This window comes from Myxocyprinus asiaticus, chromosome 35 (assembly GCF_019703515.2).
Source record: "Myxocyprinus asiaticus isolate MX2 ecotype Aquarium Trade chromosome 35, UBuf_Myxa_2, whole genome shotgun sequence".
NCBI lineage: Eukaryota > Metazoa > Chordata > Actinopteri > Cypriniformes > Catostomidae > Myxocyprinus > Myxocyprinus asiaticus.
In genome coordinates this window covers 17,609,886-17,628,311 of record NC_059378.1, presented here as the reverse complement: position 1 = coordinate 17,628,311, position 18,426 = coordinate 17,609,886, and the positions used below count along the sequence as shown (strand labels likewise).

Here is an 18,426-nt window from a genome sequence, read left to right as displayed (position 1 = left end):
GCGGATGCAAAGTGGCTTACATGTCATCTCAATGCTCATAACTAGTCTTTGTAGTTGTTTTATAAAACATTTACAAAAAGGTTCCTGCAGCTATTCTTGACTTATATTTATTTTAATCACAGATATTTGAAATCTATAATGGCAGCAGTCATTTAGAGAAACTTAAAAAGCTTAAAGTTACTAACTCAAATTGAAGTTAACAAACTGATAGCCAGACCCATGATTTTATTGTTAAATAATAGTCTGCTTCTATTAAGGAGCCATCAGACCATGTTGTAGCCATTATTATTATTATTAAAAAAATAAATACATTAAAGAAACATAGGCCTATAGCTCAGTGGTGTGATATTTTAATATTCAGTTTAATTGAATGTGTTATGTTTATTTTATTATGTTTATTGTTATATGGAAGTAGTCTAGACCGTGGGTGGGAGTACCTGCGCAAGGTAGATATGTCATAAGAATAAGAGGCCAGCAATTTAATCTATAGAGTATGGCAAATGTCGGGAGAAGTGGAGTGGGTCAGACACATTTTTGACCACTTCAATTGACGTTATTTTGTTGGGGAAAAAATCTTATAAGTAGATTTTCATTTGTATTATTTTGAGTTTAATTTCAATCTATGTTTCATTCATCATTTTCACTGGAGTTAATAATAAGAACTTTTGCAACATCTCGGGGGGTGGAAGTGTGTTTGAAAACTAACCCACCACAGCCATGCTTCCATGCACGGCCTTTTGGATGGCCGATACAGACAGTTTGCATGATCTTGGTCCAGGGTGCAATTAAAACTGTTGAACCAAATTAATACATTTTAATACAACGTGCTGTATTATGTGCATAAAATACAAAATAGGCCTAATGAAAATGTCCGTCCTGCATAATCTGCATATAGCCTGTTTCAAGTCTAGCTAAACATCCAGCACCAGCACCGCAACTAAGCCTTTAACCAGATATATTATTATTATTGTAATGTATAATAACAATAATCATTCATTCATTCATTCATTCATAATATTCATTCATTTATCAAATTCAGCTGTCTGTGATCTGTTTTCAGTCATGGAGGCTTGAGTGGGCAATATGGCCAAAATCTCATGATATGAGTAATTTCACAATATCACAATATAGATATTTTTGCAGGAAATAAGGTTGTTACGATTCCAAAATTTTAGATACCAGTGAAATTTCACAATGCTTGATACCAATTTCGATACCACAGCAAAAACTAATATTAGCCGAACTAATGTAAGAAGTTCTCAAGCAATTATTAAAGTCAAACAGTAATAAAATAAGAACAAAGAAAAAAATGACAAGCAATAGGACAAATAAACACAATATAACAAAGATACAAATGACGTAAACAGTGCTGGAAGTGTTCCAAACTACAAGCATTCAGAAAATGAATAAAGTAATCAAAATAAATAAAACAAAATAAAACACTTCATAGTCTTCACTGTATTCGTTAAATATGCATTGATCCTTTTAAAAAGCTACAAACGTTATTCAGTCAAATGCAGTGAGAGATTTTCACTTCTTTTGTTGTTAACGACACATACAGCAGGTACAGTATTAGGCTTGCACTTTAAGACCTAATGCACAGATCCAATATACTGACACACATCAGATTTTTCCCAACTGTTTACATTCACTTAAGACTGTGTTTACATGAATACTTTCCAGGATATGCATTTTGGCATAATTTGTGTGTGTGTTTGACTACACCCGATTGGTGTGAGTTATCTGTCACGGCTTATTGCGCTCTTAATAACTCTTTTTAATATCAAGTGCGTTCCGCTTTGTATTTTCTCATTCATCCATGTTTCTTCATCGCTCTAACCCGTCAAAAACTTTAAGCAGTCCTGCCCACTGAAAGCCGCACGGATATTTTTACATAACGCGATAACGATAACAAAATCTCTATCGACTGACACTTTATATTGTCACCACGGTATATATCGTCATATCGCCCAGCCCTAGCTTGAGCAGTTTGCAGTGGAATCACATCAGTCCCATCTTCAGTCCTAGCCTTTTCATACTGTCAGTAGGCTAAGCCAGGGGTCTTCAACCATTTTCATGCCAAGGACCCCTTTGTGGGTAGAGAGACGGAGCCGGGACCCGCATTATTGTATAAAATAAAGTGTTGCGTTTTATGCCTAAAAGGTGTATGGTGCTGCAGTACCATATTATTGTATGTACATACTTCATGATGTGTACACTGCAAAGACATTGAAATAATCATTAAATGCTGCCATTCTGAAAAGGCCAGCTAAAACCAGCATAAGCTGGTTGGCCGGTTTTAGCTGGTCAGGCTGGTTTTAAAGAGGTTTTGAACATTTTTATAGCTGGTCAGTCTGGTTTTAGCTCGTCAGGCTGGTCATGCTGATCTTAGCTGGTCAGCCGGGCCAAGCTGGTTTAAGCTGGGAAGTTAGCTGTGCAAACCCCCTCTGAAACCAGCTAATTGACCAGCTTAGGCTGGTTTTAGCTGGTCTTTTCAGCAGGGACAGCAGGGGTCTGCAACATTTTTGACATGAAGTGACGTTTTTAATTTTCCTTGTCAATGGAGTGGTGGTGGCATAGTGGACTAAAGCATTAAACTAGTAAGCAGAAGATTGATGGTTCAATCCCCACAGCCACCACCATTGTGTCCTTGACCAAGGCACTTAACTCCAGGTTGCTCCAGGTGGATTGTCCCTGTAATAAGGACACTGTAAGTTGCTTTGGATAAAAGTGTCTGCCAAATGCATAAATGTAAACATAATCCCTGTGCCAACCCTCCTCCAAAAAGAAAGAAAAAAACAGACAGACCCTCTCCATGCAGAGTAAAACAACTTTCATAAGGTTACTAAAATGGAGTCTTAAATTATGTTGATTTTCCACAATGTGTGGAACGTCAAGGACCATGTATGCCAGTTTGATCATCTCAGCGGTAACTATTTATTTACACCAGACAAGGAACTGTTCTGAAAGCAAAAAGCAACTAATAATAAAAAAACTGTTGGCTGCCATCTGTTTAGTCACACTTTAAGATTTGGCATGCAGATGTGAAGGACTTCAACATGTGGATAGACTTAAATTCATACTCCTCGCTCTCGCTGTCGCTCTAGTTCTAGTGAGTGAGTGATTAATTATTACAAATGCCAATGGTGGATAAAACAATACTTTGCGGCCACCCTGCGGTACCACCGTGGACCCCCTGGGGGTTGCGGAACCTCTGTTGAAGACCCTTGGGCTAAGTCTGTCACATTGCTAATATAAACTGTATACAGCTATATAAACTGTCACAAAAGCAGTCATAAAATTAATTCGGGATGTTAAGTGTATAATAGGCTACTCAATAACAATCCATGTTACTTGTTGCTGTGATCATTATGGAGCATCTGTAATGTACAGTTGAAAGTGTTCATGTCCCTTATTTTCTGCATGACTATTTCCAGGTATTGCAGATATAAACTACTGTATGTGTGTGGTTCTTGAAAGAAACAATAAGCCACTTTTCTTTGTTTCTTTATGTTTACTTAGATGTTATAAAGTGTTTTAACTAATTAGATAAACACTTACTTCTCAAGTAAATGGTTTTAATAAGAACTTTCAGGGTGGCCTAGGACTTTGGCACAGTAGCTTACATCTGCTGTCAGGAAAGCCAAATCGAAGTACTCTGACCTACCACATTCTAATTGAAAAGGAGGCAATTTTATCTTGATGAAAATAATTTAAGTCATAAAACTGCAATCAAAATATTTTATTTTTATAGGCTACACAAAAAAGGAAGAAAAGGACATAGAAATAAGAGGATCCTTAGCATGTTAAATAGTGGTAGTAGCATAGAGTCTATGAGTGGTAGGCAACCCCTGGGCTTACAGAAATGGTTTAACCCTAGTGCTCAGCAGCCAATGGGAACTTACGAAACTCATCCGTTCAAACTGGACAAGTGGCCAAATAGTGCAGAAGTATGTTAAGTTGACATCTGAAATCACGCTTTGTTAACTGCTGTTTGTGTGTTGTCAACGTGTTGTTTGCGCGTTGTTTACACGGTGACAGGTACACCTGCTTAAACCATTGTCACACTCAATATTAAGAGAAAACATAAACCCACATCGTGGGGTTCAAAAATATCAGTCTATTCAAAATATAAATTAAACCTGGAAATAAAGCTTTAGGATTTTGCAGGTGCGATTCACCGAAAAGGGCTAAATAGTTGATCGACTTGTGATGCGCGAATGGCTTGCACGCGCAGCGCGAGTCTCGTTTCAAATCAAATCCCTTTATTGTCACTCAACCATATACACATGTGCAACAGAGGGTGAAAGCCTTGGGTGCAGTTCCGACAGTGACAGTGACAATAATGAGACATATACCAATTTACAATAAACATCAGATTTACACAACACAATTTACAAAACTAATATACACATAATTACAGCACAATATACAAATAATAATATACGATGTACAGTATACAATACACACAATATAGAATACACACAATACACAGTATACAATAAAAATAGTATATATAAAATATACAGTAGGTTGTATTGTGCTGTATTGACATTCAGGTTGTCGGTTGATAGTCAGTTGCCAGTGTGTTGTTAAGAGAGAATATAATTTATGACAGTCCAGTGTGAGATAATAAGATTAATAAAGTGCAGTGCTGATGTATTTTGATCGTGAGAGATCAAAAGTCCGATTGTTTGGGGGAACAAGCTGTCATGAAGTCGGCTGGTGCGGGTCCTGAAACTGCGATACCGCCTGCCTGGTGGTAACAGTTTAGTCTCCCATTCAGCTCCTGAAAACACGCTGCGTGATCATGAGGAAGGATTACATCAAGATGTAGACTGGGATGCAGGTGCGAAAAACTTCATATAAATAAAGTAGCCTGCTCCTCTCTTGCTGTTGCTTGCGTGATAGTGATTACATGAATACAATGACATAATATAAGAAATATTTAAGATTCCACACAATTTCGTGATCAGTAATCAAATAAGCAAATTTGTGACATTTACTGTGTTAACACATTTTGTACAAAAGGACAGGTTCTCTTTCATTAAAGCATATTTTCACAAGATGCTCTGTGAAAATTCATATGCAGGATCATGATTGTATCATACACTAGAGGGCGCGCTGAGTGCACTATTTAATACCGGTGCAGCTCGTCGGTGTTTTCGCCGGGTGCAGTGGCGTGTGTCTGTAATCCAAGTTCCTGGGAGGCTGAGTCTGACGGATCGCTTGAGTTCAGGGGTTCTGGGCTGCAGTGGACTATGCCGATCGGGTGTCCGCACTAAGTTCGGTATCGATATGGTGTTCCTGTGGGAGCCCGGGGCCACCAGGTCGCTTAAGGAGGGGTGAACCGGCCCAGGTCGGAAACGGAGCAGGTTAAAGACCCCGTGTCGATCAGTAGTGGGATTGCACCTGTGAATAGACACTGCAGTGCAGCCTGAGCAATACAACGAGACTCAGACTTTTGAGTTTAGGCCTCATATATTCTGTGAGAAATTATCTTACTATAATGGTTAAATGTTCACTTCACTTGACTTGTATTTTGTATACAGCCAGATAAATAATAATGAGGAACACTAACAAAACATAATATAAAAAAATAATGACTGTGAACTAAAATGAATATATATGAGTTCAAAATGGAAATATATCAAGTGTATATAAATATAAAAAGAAAATTTTTCCATCATAGACAATGTTCAGAAATGGTCTCACTACATGATTTTTTTCTAATTCAGTCAAATTTAAAGGGGAAAAAAATTGTCAACCTCGGCAAAACAGGAATTATTCCCATACAAGGCCATTATGAAATATATATATATATATATATATATATATATATATATATATATATATATATATATATTATATATTGATATAATAAATAAAAAAAATCAGTATCTTTTTGAGATCATACCACATGATGGTCAATTTTGACAACAATACACAGTTTAAAATGTGATTCTTTTCCTAAAATAAAAGAGTGGTAATGATCTTAAACATGTATCCAGTGTTCCTTTGAATTGCTGCTGTAATGTCACTTCTGGTCCATAAACACTTTTCACAAATAAAGTAAAAAATAAATAAATAAATAAAACTTTTTGTGTCTGTCGCACCACATGATATTTAATAAAACAATCATCCTGAGACAAGAGTTATTTATGTAATATTACAGAAATAATAATGAAAATGCATCAGGGTTTTTCTCAACAATACAGAAAAATTATTGAATTATGCCAAATATGACAACTTTTTTTTTTTACTGCTTTTTAATAGATTTTCAAAAGAGAAGTTATGGGTGTACGGTGGCACTACATTATGTTTTAACACTTTAAATGTGAAAAAATTACTTATACCTGAAAAATATGGAAAGTTAAAAGTGGTTACATTAAAGGTACTACATATACATGCTACTTTTAAAAACATTTTAATATATATATATATATATATATATATATATATATATATATATATATACACACAGTGGTGTGAAAAAGTGTTTGCCCCCTTCCTGATTTCTTATTTTTTTGCATGTTGTCACACTTAAATGTTTCAGATCATCAAACAAGTTTAAATATTAGTCAAAGATAACACAAGTAAACACAAAATGCAGTTTTTAAATGAAGGTTGTTATTATTAAAGGAAAACAAAATCCAAACCTACATGGCCCTGTGTGAAAAAGTGTTTGCCCCACCTGTTAAAACATAACTTAACTGTGGTTTATCACACCTGAGTTCAATTTCTCTAGCCACACCCAGGCCTGATTACTGCCACACCTGTTCTCAATCAAGAAATCACTTAAATAGGACCTGCCTGACAAAGTGAAGTAGACCAAAAGATCTTCAAAAGCTAGACATCATGCCGAGATCCAAAGAAATTCAGGAACAAATAAGAAAGTAATTGAGATCTATCAGTCTGGAAAAGGTTATAAAGCCATTTCTAAAGCTTTGGGACTCCAGAGAACCACAGTGAGAGCCATTATCCACAAATGGCGAAAACATGGAACAGTGGTGAACCTTCCCAGGAGTGGCCGGCCGACCACAATTACCCCAAGAGCGCAGCGATGACTCATCCAAGAGGTCACAAAAGACCCCACAACAACATCCAAAGAACTGCAGACCTCACTTGCCTCAGTTAAGGTCAGTGTTCATGACTCCACCATAAGAAAGAGACTGGGCAAAAATGGCCTGCATGGCAGAGTTCCAAGATGAAAACAACTGCTGAGCAAAAAGAACATTTAAGGCTTGTCTCATTTTTGCCAGAAAACATCTTGATGATCCCCAAGACTTTTGGGAAAATACTCTGTGGACTGATAAGACAAAAGTTGAACTTTTTGGAAGGTGTGTGTCCCATTACATCTGGCGTAAAAGTAACACCGCATTTCAGAAAAAGAACATCATACCAACAGTACAGTATGGTGGTGGTAGTGTGATGGTCTGGGGCTGTTTTGCTGCTTCAGGACCTGGAAGACTTGCTGTGATAAAGGAGAATGTCCGGCCATCTGTTCGTAACCTCAAGCTGAAGCGAACTTGGGTTCTGCAGCAGGACAATGATCCAAAACACACCAGCAAGTCCACCTCTGAATGGCTGAAGAAAAACAAAATGAAGACTTTGGAGTGGCCTAGTCAAAGTCCTGACCTGAATCCTATTGAGATGCTGTGGCATGACCTTAAAAAGGCAGATCATGCTCAAACCCTCCAATGTGGCTGAATTACAACAATTCTGCAAAGATAAGTGGGCCAAAATTCCTCCACAGCGCTGTAAAAGACTCATTGCAAGTTATCGCAAACGCTTGATTGCAGCCACAACTGCAAAGGGTGGCCCAACCAGTTATTAGGTTTAGGGGGCAATCACTTTTTCACACAGGGCCATGTAGGTTTGGATTTTGTTTTCCCTTAATAATAACAATCTTCATTTAAAAACTGCATTTTGTGTTTACTTGTGTTATCTTTGACTAATATTTAAACTTGTTTGATGATCTGAAACATTTAAGTGTGACAAACATGCAAAATAAATAAGAAATCAGGAAGGGGACAAACACTTTTTCACACCACTGTGTGTGTGTGTATATATATATATATATATTATATTATTTTTTTTTTTTTAAATAAAAAAAAAATTAATACAGATGGACAGAATAAGAAGGCATCATGTCGTTGACCCAGATACCAAAGGACTGGATACTTCTGAACATGTTGCTGAGTATTGTGTATTATAATTTATGTAAAGTAATGCAAAAGAGCAGCGCATGTAAACACACACACACAAACACGCACACACAGAGACACACTGGCACATGCTTCAAACAGATATATACAAGTTTTAATTGGCTCTTTCATGGCTGATACATACTGTCTATTTGAAAAAAAAAAAAGAAAAAAAAAATCTTAATGTGACTTGCCTTTCCAGCTGCATTAACAGTCATGACTTATTTCCTCTTGACTGAATTAAATGCTGCTATGGAATGTGAACAGAAAAGAGAGTTGCAAATTGCTGCAGTTAGACTTAAAATGGTGCCAGACTGGGTGTTATACGCTATTTAAAATGTCATACATTACATTACTAAATGCATTTGAAGTGAAAGTCAAAGATTTATTTGTCAAAAATTCAACCATACAGCACAACTCGTTGACAATGAAATGTGTTATCCTACAAGCTTATCATAAAAGTACATTTAAAATAATTATATAAAAGAATACATAATCTAAAAGGAAACAAGTATATACAACAATAATAGTTTTGTAAAAGAATGAGTAGCCTATAGCAAATAGTAAATCAGAATAAATAATATATATATATAAAAAAAATAAAAAATTTGAAGTTGTATTTGAAGTGGTGTGATAGTAGAGATGTATGAATACCCAATGTGAGTGTTGCAGGATAAAAACCTCTGGGCTATTCAAGAACAATGCTTTCTGAGAATGAATTTAGTGTTCTAACAGGAAGTCTTAATGCTTTGAGTTGAAGTTATTCAGTGGGGTTTGCCTGAATACTTCTATACTGTTTCCCAGATGGTATGAGAGAAAACAGACAATGACTGAATGAAACATGCAGGCATACCCCAGAAAATCGATTCTGTTTTTCATGGTTCATTACAAGCAAACATTTGATAATATAATTTACTATCAATGTGTATTTTATTTTGTGTTCATGTTTGTTGTTGCTGTTTGTTCGTTATGTAAGATAGTAAAAAGAGGATATAAAAACACAGAAAGACTGTAAACTCAAAAGTCTGAGTCTCGTTGTATTGCTCAGGCTGCACTGCAGTGTCTATTCACAGGTGCAATCCCACTACTGATCGACACGGGGGCTTTAACCTGCTCCGTTTCCGACCTGGGCCGGTTCACCCCTCCTTAGACGACCTGGTGGTCCCGGGCTCCCACAGGAACACCATATCGATACCGAACTTAGTGCGGACACCCGATCGGCATAGTCCACTGCAGCCCAGAACCCCTGAACTCAAGCGATCCGTCAGACTCAGCCTCCCAGGAACTTGGATTACAGACACACGCCACTGCACCCGGCGAAAACACCGACGAGCTGCACCGGTATTAAATAGTGCACTCAGCGCGCCCTCTAGTGTATGAAATCAGAATATAACTTTTAGACAGGGTGAATACTGAAAAGAAATGTCTCCTGATTATTCGCCTGTAATAATATACTCTGTAAGTATGCTATACAGTGATAAATTTGATAAGTTTAAGGTTGATTAACTTTATTTAACTTTTCTTTTCTTTTTTTTTCTTTTTTATTATTGAACTATACTATCAAACTCTACTGCACAAATTATGATTAAGCCTCTGGTTATTATTAGCATGTTTAGGCAAGATAGGGTGAGATGGGAGTGATTGAAAATTGTCAAAGATAAGATGGAGGTGTCTGTCCTGACATGGTGAGAATCACAGGTTTAGGGTATACATGAGAGTTTGACTGTTCCTAGGCAGACCTAAAAATTATTGGCCTCTGATACTTCCAGCTTTGTTCATTAAAAAAGGGATTTTTGTGTTAAAATGTGGCATGCCAAAATGTGAAAATGTGCATCACATGAAATAGATTGTTTTAGTTTTATTGCAAAGTTTATAAATAAAGAAATGAATTAAGAAGCAAGAGGTGACTTCCATTCAGTAGCCTTGTTGTGGCATAATGAAGAAAGGAATGGAGGTCACTATCATGACAACCAGACTTACATTATTTGTTTACATTTGCTGTTGTTTTATATTACTTGTTGGACTACTGTTTTTTGTGGGCGTCATACACTCATAGGTTGAGGAACACAGCCCACCTGAAGCATATAAAAAGATATATTATGGCAAAACATACATTAAACTCAGACTTTTAAACAACTTTAATTTGTAGCAGATATTTATGGTAATATTATACTGAAGATTGTGGCACATATGACGAAAAAAAAAAAGGTTACAGATGCAGAACAAAAAGTGTTATAATGCTGCTTGGTCTCCCCTACTGCAATGAAAAATACATAATCAAATGTATAATGTCATGGATGAATGAACTTTGAATCAGAACATAAATATGTTCATGTGTTTCCATGATTCATGCCATGATACACGTGAAGTGTTCAATTTCTGCATCACTGTCAGCACCAAAAAGAATTGCAAAAATAATCATTATTCCCAATAGATATTATTGTTAAAAATTATTATTGTTTGATATGGATATTTTCTTAAAGAACGTTTTTCTGTTTTTCCTACTATTATTTAGCCTACCCACAGGAAACTCCTATGCAAAGAGTTTGTCACTTTTAATTCATAAAGAAATGTGTTTTTTTGTATCTTTCTCAGAGAGCAATGCAGAGCTATAATATACACTGCCACAATTAATCTGAAATATTTAATTATAAAACAAACTGTAAATAGCATATTATTAATAATCAGGAGACATTTCTTTTCAGTATTCACCCTGTCTAAAAGTTATATTCTGATTTCATACACTAGAGGGCGCGCTGAGTGCATTATTTAATACCGGTGCAGCTCGTCGGTGTTTTCGCCGGGTGCAGTGGCGTGTGTCTGTAATCCAAGTTCCTGGGAGGCTGAGTCTGACGGATCGCTTGAGTTCAGGGGTTCTGGGCTGCAGTGGACTATGCCGATCGGGTGTCCGCACTAAGTTCGGTATCGATATGGTGTTCCTGTGGGAGCCCGGGACCACCAGGTCGTCTAAGGAGGGGTGAACCGGCCCAGGTCGGAAACGGAGCAGGTTAAAGCCCCCGTGTCGATCAGTAGTGGGATTGCACCTGTGAATAGACACTGCAGTGCAGCCTGAGCAATACAACGAGACTCAGACTTTTGGGTTTAGGCCTCATATATTCTGTGAGAAATTATCTTACTATAATGGTAAAATATTGACTTGACTTGTATTTTGTATACAGTCAGATAAATAATAATAAGAGGAACAAGAAAAAAAAATTATTTAAAAAAAATAAAAATGACCAATTGAACTAAAATGAATATATATGGTTTATGAATTAAAAATGGAAATATATCAAGTGTATATAAATATAAAAAGAAAATTTTTCCATCATAGACAATGTTCAGAAATGGTCTCACTACATGATTTTTTTCTAATTCAGTCAAATTTAAAGGGGAAAAAAATTGTCAACCTCGGCAAAACAGGAATCATTCCCACACAAGGCCATTATGAACTATATGTATATACATACTAATATATATATGCAGGTGGGTTGCTGTCAAAACAATTTTCAGTATCTTTTTGATACCACGTGATGGTCAATTTTGACAGCAACCCACCTGCAGTTTAAAATGTGATTCTTTTCCTAAAATAAAAGAGTGGTAATGATCTTAAACATGTATCCAGTGTTCCTTTGCTGTAATGTCACTTCTGGTCTATAAATACTTTTCACAAATAAAAAAAATAAAATAAAATAAAAAAAATGGCCTTTTTGTGTCTGTTGCACCACATGATATTTCATAAAACAATCATCCTGAGACAAGAGTTATTTATGTTATATGACGGAAATGACAATGAAAATGCATCAGGGTTTTTCTCAACAATACAGAAAAATTATTGAATTATGCAAAATATGAAAACTTTTAACATCCAGCTGCATTAACAGTCATGACTTATTTCCTCTTGACTGAATTAAATGCTGCTATGGAATGTGAACAGAAAAGAGAGTTGCAGATTGCTGCAGTCAGACTTAAAAGGGTGCCAGACTGGGTGTTATACGCTATTTAAAATGTCATACATTACATTATTAAATGCATTTGAAGTGAAAGTCAAAGATTTATTTGTCAAAAATTCAACCATACAGCACAACTCGTTGACAATGAAATGTGTTATCCTACAAGCTTATCATAAAAGTACATTTAAAATAATTATATAAAAGAATACATAATCTAAAAGGAAACAAGTATATACAACAATAATAGTTTTGTAAAAGAATGAGTAGCCTATAGCAAATAGTAAATCAGAATAAATAATATATATATATATATAAAAAAAAAAAATTTGAAGTTGTGTGATAGAGATGTATGAATACCCAATGTGAGTGTTGCAGGATAAAAACATCTGGGCTATTCAAGAACAATGCTTTCTGAGAATGAATTTAGTGCTCTAACAGGAAGTCTTAATGCTTTGAGTTGAAGTTATTCAGTGGGGTTTGCCTGAATACTTCTATACTGTTTCCCAGATGGTATGAGAGAAAAGAGACAATGACTGAATGAAACATGCAGGCATACCCCAGAAAATCGATTCTGTTTTTCATGGTTCATTACAAGTAAACATTTGATTAGGGATAAAATAGACAAATTATCTTTAAGATAATATCCATATAAAACAATAATTATTTTAATAATGTATCCATTGGAAACAATGATTATTTTTGCAATTATGTTTGGTGCTGCCAGTGATGCAGAACTTGAACACTTCACATGTATATGAAATGAATAATGGAAACACATTAATAATTACACCAAAATATATATGTTCTGATTCATTCATTCATTCATTACATTATACATTTGATTATGTATTTTCCATTGCAGTAGGGGAGACCGAGAAGCATTGTAATACAATGTTTTGTGTTATGTGGCACAATCTTCAGTATAATATTACCATATATATCTGCTACAATTTAAAGTTGTTTAAAAGTCTGAGTTTAATGTTGTATGTTTTGCCATATATTTTTTCTATGCTTCAGGTGGGCTGTGTTCCTCAACCTATGTGTGTATGATGCCCTCAAAAAACAGTAGTCCATTGTACACAAGTAATATAAAATAACAGCAAATGTAAACAAATAATGTAAGATGGGGTTGACATTGTATTTACCTCCATTCCTTTCTTCACTGTGCTGCAATGGGGCTGCTGAATAGGAAATTCCTGATGCTTCTTAATTAATTTCTTTATTTATAAACTTTGCAATAAAACTAAAACAAACTATTTTATGTGATGAAAATTTTCACATTTTGCATGTCACAGTCAGTGCTGGGTAGTAAAGGATTGCATGTAATATGGATTATGTAATCAGATTACAAAAATCAAGTACTTGTAATTGGATTACATTACATTTTAAAATACTCTACTTAAAATACTGACTACAGTTACTTTTTATAGATTACATGATTACATATTATCAAGGCAACGGCAGTAAATTGTTAATAATTTATTGATTATTTTCATATCAATATCATCATGTTCTTACCCCCAAGCGCAATAGTCTCACAGATGAACATTTTGAGCAAGTGCTCCTTTTACGTTACAACAGTAAGATATGCACCTCAGCTAAGGAATAGGTTATGGACTATTACTAAGTAATAAGGATTAATATTAAGTGTGTCAGAGTTTTGAGCGGTTAGCTCTGACCTAGCAATGTCATTTCTGTTGATTTCAGGTTTATTATTGTTTGTTCATGCAATGTTTCTATGGTTTTATGCACTTAAAATGAATTAGATATGTTTCAAAAATATATATTTTATTTCTTACATCTTTACCAATGGTGTGCAGCTCACAAACGGAATTTAATTGCTTCAGAGGATCTAGTGGATGCCATCACTAAGAGTCCTGCCTGCAGGGTACACAATTGTTCATCGTGTGACACATTGAACTCTGCTGTTTTAAAATATTCTGCTCTTTTAGAATATTCTTGTTGTTCAAAAGATACTATCTTGCACCTCAGCTTTGGAATAGGCAATGGACTATCAGTAAACAGTAAGGGTTAAAAGTGTCTCAGTGTTTTTAGATGAAAGCTTTGACCTTTGTCATTTCTGTTAGATTTAATGTTTATTTAATTAATGTAATGTTTAATGCATTTTTTTTAAATGTCATAAGGAGCTCTTTTTGTGAGGCTATTTTTGTTTAAAAAATAATAATAAAGAATGGAATATATTTTCTTCCTCTTTGTACTTATATGTTAAAACGATTATCCTACTCAAATGCATGTGACATAAAATAAAATAGAATTAGGTTGAAAGTAATCCAAAAGTAATCAGAGTAGATTACCCAAAAAATTTAATCTATGAGATTATGTTACTGATTGCATTTTTGTCATGTAATTTGTAATCAGTACCTGATTACAATTCACAAGTAATCCGCCCAGCACTGGTCACATCATAGTATAATATAGCATATTTCATAAAATATAATAATGAAAGGCAACCATTAAAATATTCATATTGTGTTTCAGAAAATATTTAAAAGTTCAATGATAAATAAAATAAATAAAATTAAAGTTAAAGTTAATCAGATTTAGGAAGTATTGGGATACATTGGAGTATATATACTGCTGTTGTTGCTGTTGAAGAGTTTGTTGTCACAGAGAGCAATACAGAGCTACAATATTCATTGTATCTTTAAATTTAACATATCATTACAGGCGAATTAACAGGACGAGACAAAGTTCACCCTGTCTACTGTCTAAAAGTTATATTCTGATTTCATACACTAGAGGGCGCGCTGAGTGCACTATTTAATACCGGTGCAGATCGTCGGTGTCTTCGCCGGGCGCAGTGGCGTGCGTCTGTAATCCAAGTTCCTGGGAGGCTGAGTCTGACGGATCGCTTGAGTTCAGGGGTTCTGGGCTGCAGTGGACTATGCCGATCGGGTGTCCGCACTAAGTTCGGTATCGATATGGTGTTCCTGGGGGAGCCCGGGGCCACCAGGTCGCCTAAGGAGGGGTGAACCGGCCCAGGTCGGAAACGGAGCAGGTTAAAGCCACCGTGTCGATCAGTAGTGGGATTGCACCTGTGAATAGACACTGCTGTGCAGCCTGAGCAATACAACGAGACTCAGACTTTTGGGTTTAATCCTGTCTAATGGCTACTAACGGGAACAAAATAAGGCTTGGAGGTCAAGTTCTTTTAATATGTTGAGAATTCAACTGTAATTGAACACTCAAACCTATAATGATTGCCTCAAGTTTAAATTTTAATTGTCAGTTATAGTCCATACATTTATTTATTTGCATTGTCTCTTCTAAATTATTTTAACCTTTAAAACAATAATTTCAGTAATTATAGCTGTAAAAGTGTTATGCATATAAATGTAAAGTGTGTGACGCACAAGATGCGTGGTAGGTACTATATCGCCTCTCTCTGGAATTTTTTTTGTACATTTCTGTTAATGTTCAGGGTTGGAGGTTTTCAAACCCTAATTATTGCCTTTTTATTGCCAAAAATGTCATAATTTATTCATCTTCATGTCCTTCCAAACCTATATGACTTTATTTCTAATGCAGAAACACAAATAAATAAATTTTGAATTAATATTCCAGTCTGTCTTTTACAATGGCAGTGGATAGGGCCCAGTTGCAGCTGGTGCTTCTCAAAAGTGGGACAGACTATTTTGGTTTTTGGAATCCCAGTGTTGCACCAAACAGTTGCTCAAACTGCTACTCAAACAGTAAAATTTCTAAAAGAAAATAAACTAAGCTCACAACTGTTTTTGCAACAAAATTATTTTTTGATTGTGAAAGCTGAAATAAAAGTGGTAAGTCAGATTGCAAATGACTGCGTGTGTATTTTTGAGCTGCCGACCACTCATCACGCTCAGCAGCAGTGCTTTTACATTTCATACACTGTCAATCATGTACATTTCTGTTATTAGCCATTTGTTGCAAAATCCAGCCCATTTGAGAGCTCAACCAATCATTATACAGAGAAGCCGGGCTTCCAGGCATGACAAAACTGCATTGATTGAAAGCCTACAGTATTGGGTGTAATTGGATTACAAAGTAATTTGTTACTGTAACACAGTTCAATGGAAAGGAGCAGGCGAGAACTGGCTTAACAATATAAATAATATTTTATTAATAAACTGAACCAAAAAGACAAACACACACAGGTGTCGGACAGCTGTCCGTATCTCTCTCTCTGTCGCACTGCCGTCTCCGGTCGGCCTTATCCCTCTCAGGCTTAATCAGCCTAATTAGGGGCCGGGTGTGCAGAATCACGACCTGGCCCCGCCCTCCGCCCTGCCACAGTTACTGTAATCTAATTACTTCCAGGCACAAAAAGTAGTGTAACACATTACATTTTAAATTCTTGCAATCAGATTATAGTTACTGACTTTCAGTTAATGTAATTACTTTTAAGTACATTACTTGGGTCACAAATATTTCTAAAAAAATATTATTTATGTGAAATACAGTTAAAATGTCAATTCATATGTTCGTCTGTTTGCGTTTCTGTGACAGCTTAAGGGTGTGCGACAATGAATAGGAAGAAAATAAACATTATTTAGAGTAGTAAAGTACAACACACTCTCACGGCGAAATAGTAAGAATCCGTACGATTTTTCAAAATTTGGCTAATTTTTTATATGATATGTATGACTGCACTTGTATGAATTCGTACGACTTTTACAGCTAATGGTGTCACTGGACATTGTTTCCATCTAATATGCGATAATTACTTGCTTCTGTCACACACAGGGGTGCATTAATGCACAAGCTTATACAGGCTGTAGCCCAGGGGCCTACAACTCCCATGGGGCCCAGCGGGAGGAGCGTGTTTAAATGCTTTCAGCGGGAGACGCGGTTGTTGACATGGTGACAGTGTGCAACTGTTAAAGGCGTCCATGTAGTACTTGTTCAATGCACAGCAGCTCCGCCCCGCTCAACAACATGAGCCCATGGGTCCAAGATACCTTAAAGCACCCCTGGTTACATGCAACAGCTTCCTATCATGTTTACACACTCTACTGGCCGGTTAGGTTTAGATAAGGGGTTTAAGTAAGGGCATAATATTAATAAGCATGTCCTTAACACCTCGTGCGCGGAACTCACGCTTACTTCCGCATTAGACATCCGGGCATTTGCATGTGATGAAATCGTATGAATTTATATGAATGAAATCATACGAAATCATACTAACTCGTAAAATATGTACAAATTTACATGAGATCAGATTGGAAAGTAGCTTAAAAGTAAAGTAATTAGTAATGTGATTGCTTTCCCAATAAAGTAATCAGTAAAGTAATCTGATCATAATTTTAAAGTAGTTAGTAATTTGTAGTGTATTTTTAAGTAACTTAACCAACACTGAAAGCCTAAAATCCAGTAGGCAATCAGATGCAGATCCAATGCAAATAGCACTCACAAAGCTCACAAAGATTACAAGACCAGCGCGGTCCAAAATGATGCATTTAGAGCCTCTCCTCCAATAAGCATGTATCTTTTACGCCATTGATCTGAATGGGGCCTTTATCTGCCATTAACTCCTACTGAAGCACAACTTCAGACTTTAAAGAGCACCTATTATGGTTTTTCAAATATTACCTTTCATGTAGTGTGTTATATAGCTGTTTGTGAATGTAAAAAAGTCTGCAAAGTTTCAAAAATCAAAGTGCACCACAAATGGAGTTATTGACTCCCAAAAGAAAGAACCGATTCTGAACACCTGAAACGAGTCGTTAGTAATTCCAGACTTCCTGTATTAACCTACGTAATTTGGTAACAAAAAAACCCGCCTCTGGTCTTCATTGGCTGCTCGCGAACAGCTTTGACCTACCCTCAAACACTACACTAAGTGGTAGACCAATCACAACAGACTGGGACATCTGACTAATCAGAGCAGAGTAGGCTCTCTGAAAGAGTTTAGAATTAATCCTTTAGAACGGATCATTGAACGAGTCATTTCTAACACTGGAAAAAAAGGTAATGCTGCAATTTAAATTTTGAGCAAATTAAAGTGTTTTTTGACCTTGGATGCTTGTAAATCTATTGTATGAGACCTTTAAAACAAAATTAGGCACGTTTAAAAACCATAATAGGTGCTCGTTAATGGACATATTTATGTAGTAAAAAGCGGATTGCATTACTACAACAGTGCGATAGTGATGTGTGATATTTTAAAACCTTTATTCACAAAAATATTTAAATTCACAAAGAGAGATATGCATTTATATAAATTATTTGTCATATATTAAACGCTTCATTGCTGAATTTCTTATGGA

General features: G+C 35.9%; 1 protein-coding gene across 2 annotated transcripts in view; it reads left to right on the top strand.

Moving 5' to 3' along the window:
* Positions 1-18,426, top strand: part of mrpl4 (mitochondrial ribosomal protein L4) — a 170,384-nt gene that overhangs the window by 142,648 nt on the left and 9,310 nt on the right. The window contains exon 1 of one of the 2 annotated variants that reach the window (XM_051672074.1): positions 4,594-4,599. The exons of the other annotated variant lie outside the window; for it this stretch is intronic. The gene's annotated coding sequence lies outside the window, so the exon portion shown is untranslated. Of the gene's footprint in view, positions 1-4,593; positions 4,600-18,426 lie in introns of those variants that run through there. 2 annotated transcript variants of the gene reach the window in all.